The sequence below is a fragment of the Salvelinus sp. IW2-2015 genome, unplaced genomic scaffold, assembly GCF_002910315.2.
Source record: "Salvelinus sp. IW2-2015 unplaced genomic scaffold, ASM291031v2 Un_scaffold1862, whole genome shotgun sequence".
Taxonomy (NCBI): Eukaryota; Metazoa; Chordata; class Actinopteri; order Salmoniformes; family Salmonidae; genus Salvelinus; species Salvelinus sp. IW2-2015.
This window is the reverse complement of record NW_019943227.1, coordinates 96,387-100,765: the sequence shown is the minus strand read 5'-3', so window position 1 is coordinate 100,765 and position 4,379 is coordinate 96,387. Positions and strand designations below refer to the sequence as shown.

Genomic DNA, 4,379 nt, shown 5'->3' with positions numbered 1-4,379 from the left:
TCCCTGTCTGTTTGTGTCATTTATTTGTTTGACACTAGTGCATGGTTCCATATCCATAGATGGTAGCCTAGGTAGGCCTAATGTAGTCCTAATTAGGTAGGCCTAATTAGTCTACAGCCTGTTTCCTACTGTATTACATTGTAGATAATGAGTTGTAACTTTGATCTGTCATTTGGTCTCTGAACGTTTATTTAGTGCATTTATTCATCCAATACCTAATTCAAATTCCCAATGCAATAGATTTCCCACAGCAAAAAGTATTAAATTATAGTAGATTATTATTCACAACAAAAGTGCATGCACTGAGTAGGCCTAACTTCTCAGCTGCAGTCTTTCACACACTGTRCCCAGATTCACTTCTGCCAATGATGCAGGGAGGAATGTCAACCAGCCTCGACACCGGTGGCTTTGGGTTGTCRCAGGCAGACGGAAMGKCATAATCCAATTAGCAGCACTAGTTGAGTTCGCTAACCCAACTAGCTAGCCTGGCCAACAACCGACTGCACTGCTAACTAAACTGAACGTGTGAGTGTTTTGTCATTTTTGAGTCACCAGTGAACAAGTCAAGGAGAGAAGCAACAACCCAAAGAGGGAAACCTTTCAGGTTATCAACAACATCATTGGTCATCTAATGGCAGGAAGGTGAATGGAGATTAGTTAGCTAGAACATTCTTAGCAGCACAAAATAGCAGCTAAATTAGCTCAACTAGGCTAATTTATCTGGACCAGCAACAGCAAGTGCGCTTTTTTTATTTGTTTGGCTAACTGTACATATAATAAGATGCCATATGCTGCTTAAGATATCTTACATACAACTTTATTCAAGTATAGATTGTTAAATGAGCACTAGGGCAATAACTCTGTAGCTGGCTAACTGGACTAGCTAGTTTGCTCCAAACAAAGTTCTCTGTTCCAGGATGCTGACGCTACGCCGGATGCTAGGGAGCACAGGTGCGCACTCGGCCGCGGCGCAGCAGTGCGTCTCGCCTCATCTGGCCCAGCGCTACGGCACCGCAGCAAAGCAACAGGTAGCCTTCTCTCACCTAGTGTAGTTTAAACGATTTCTGTTTTCGAGACTAGGCTACAGCTGCCTAGGCCTCCATCTAGCCTATTATCGTTACATAAATTGTGTGTTTATCTGGGTTGCTAGGAGAATCTAAAGAAGACAAAATTTGGGCCCTTGAGTGATCAAGACCGGATTTTCACAAACTTGTATGGCCGCCATGACTGGAGGTAGTAACATCCAAAACTTAACATCACTGTGTACATACACACTCTGGATACCATCAAATCTATGCACATATATCACTGTGTACATACACAACTCTGGATACCATCAAATCTATGCTACATACACACTCTGGATACCATCAAATCTATGCACATACACACTCTGGATACCATCAAATCTATGCACATACACACTCTGGATACCATCAAATCTATGCACATACACACTCTGGATACCATCAAATCTATGCACATACACACTCTGGATACCATCAAATCTATGCACATACAACTCTGGATACCATCAAAACTATTGCACATACACACTCTGGATACCATCAAATCTATGCACATACACACTCTGGATACCATCAAATCTATGCACATACACACTCTGGATACCATCAAATCTATGCATACAGTACTTTCCCTCTTCTTCACCATCCATAAAGTGTCCTTGTCTCCTTGTCCCCTTCCCTCAACATACCCGAGAATACATGATATGTGAAAACAATACATACATCAGGTACATAGGAATTATTAGGTGATAGTGGTCTATTTAACACGGGATCTATATTTCCCATTGTGTCCCCAGTCTGAAGGGTGCTCTGCGTCGGGGGGTGGTATAAGACTAAAGAGATCCTCCTGAAGGGGACAGACTGGATCCTGAATGAGGTCAAGGTGTCTGGTCTGAGAGGGAGAGGAGGAGCTGGCTTCCCCACCGGCATGAAGTGGGCTTCATGAACAAACCCAGCGACGGCAGGTAAGAAAGAGAGAGAGAGAGAGAGAGAGAGAGAGTGTGTGTGTGTTGTGTGTGTGTGTGTGTGTGGTGTGTGTGTGTGTGTGTGTGTGTGTGTGGTGTGTGTGTGTGTGTGTGTGGGTGTGTGTGTGTGTGTGTGTGTGTGTGCAACAGTGCGGTTGGTACCATTTTATATGAGCACGGCCTTATTTCTATCACAGCATATTGGATGACTGTCATTGATATTCCATTCACCCAGCTCAATGTAACATCGATAGGTTTAGGCTACTACTTGATACTCAAATTTTCTCTGTACCCATCATGAGATTGCTACAACCTAGCCTATGAATAAAAGGTTTACAACGTACGCTAGGTGAACAGGTCGAGAAAATTTGAGTAATCAAGGTGACAGACATTGACACATTCAATACCGCCTTGTACACTCTTGTCTGCATCTAGCTGATCTAGGGTGTAATCATTAGTCTAACAGTTCACACACAAACACAGTTCACTTTCATAGCAGACACATACAGTACCAGTCAAAAGTTTGGACACACCTACTCATTCAAGGGTTTTTTCTTTATTTGTACTATTTTCTACATTGTAGAATAATAGTGAAGACAATCAAAACTATGAAATAACACATATGGAATCATGTAGTAACCAAAAAAGTGTTCAACAAATCAAAATATATTTTATATTTGAGATTCTTCAAAGTAGCCACCCTTTGCCTTGATGACAGCTTTCAGACCTTCATATCATAACCGCTAACCGCTACACACCACCTACATCGTTTGGCACCATATTATAACAAAATAGTCAATATAGCTACTAGAACTAATGTGTTAGTAAACCCGCTACAATCATGCAATACAGTGTACAGTCAGCAAGGAGTTTAGTAGTTACACCCGCGGGCCCCAGTGGCAGTAAATTAATCAAACCAAAAGCTTACCTTGACTTGGAAGAGTTCCAGTGTTGGATAGCCATAGCCAGCTAGCTAACGTAGCATCCCTCTCTGTTTGAGCCAGGTGTTGAGTAGGCTAGCTGAAAAGTGAAAAAAAAAAATATATATAGCTATCTCTCTCTTGCTTCCATTCACTTTTGATAAAATTAATTTGTTCAAAACTGTTCAACTATTGTCTTTCTCTTTGAGTCAACTACTCACCACATATTATGCACTGCAGTGCTAGCTAGCTGTAGTTTATGCTTTCAGTACTAGATATTCTCTGATCCTTTGATGGGTGGACAACATGTCATTCATGCTGCAAGAGCTTTATAGGTTGGAGGACATCCTCCGGACGTTGTCATAATTACTGTGTAAGTCTTATGGAAGGGGGTGAGAACCACGAGCCTCCTAGGTTTTGTATTGAAGTCAATGTGCCCAGAGGATGACGGAAATAGCTTCATCCAGGTATGCCTTTGGCTCTACTTACAGAGTGCTGTTGAGGCTACAGTAGACCTTCATTGCAAAACATTGTGTTTTAACAATTTTGGTAGGTGAATATATTTAGTTAGTTGATCTAAAAAGGACAACATTTTAAATGTTTTCTGAAATTCACTAGAGGACGATGGTCCTCTCCTTCCTCCCCTGAGGAGCCTCCACTGGTGTGTACATACAGTATGTCTGTGTATCTCAGACCTAAGTACCTGGTAGTGAATGCAGATGAAGGAGAGCCAGGGACGTGTAAGGACAGAGAGATCATGCGTCACGACCCTCACAAGCGGTGGAGGCTGCTGGTGGCTGGGAGGCCATGGGAGCCCACGCCGCTTACATCTACATCAGAGGAGAGTTCTACAACGAGTCCAATACACAGGTCAGAGTCTACAACGAGTCCTCCAATACACAGGTCAGAGTCCTACAACGAGTCCTCCAATACACAGGTCAGAGTTCTACAACGAGTCCTCCAATACACAGGTCAGAGTCTAACGATCTCCAATACCAGGTCAGAGTTCTACAACGAGTCCTCCAATACACAGGTCAGAGTCCTACAACGAGTCCTCCAATACACAGGTCAGAGTTCTACAACGAGTCCTCCAATACACAGGTCAGAGTCTACAACGAGTCCTCCAATACACAGGTCAGAGTCTACAACGATCCTCCAATACACAGGTCAGAGTCCTACAACGAGTCCTCCAATACACAGGTCAGAGTTCTACAACGAGTCCTCCAATACACAGGTCAGAGTTCTACAACGAGTCCTCCAATACACAGGTCAGAGTTCTACAACGAGTCCTCCAATACACAGGTCAGAGTCTACAACGAGTCCTCCAATACACAGGTCAAAGTCCTACAACGAGTCCTCCAATACACAGGTCAGAGTCCTACAACGAGTCCTCAACAATACAGGTCAGAGTTCTACAACGAGTCCTCCAATACACAGGTCAGGAGTCTACAACGAGTCTCTCCAAT

General features: G+C 43.1%; 1 pseudogene; it reads left to right on the top strand.

The window, feature by feature from the left end:
• Positions 1 to 342: 342 nt before the first annotated feature.
• Positions 343 to 4,379, top strand: part of LOC112072239 (NADH dehydrogenase [ubiquinone] flavoprotein 1, mitochondrial-like) — a 9,431-nt pseudogene continuing 5,394 nt past the window's right edge.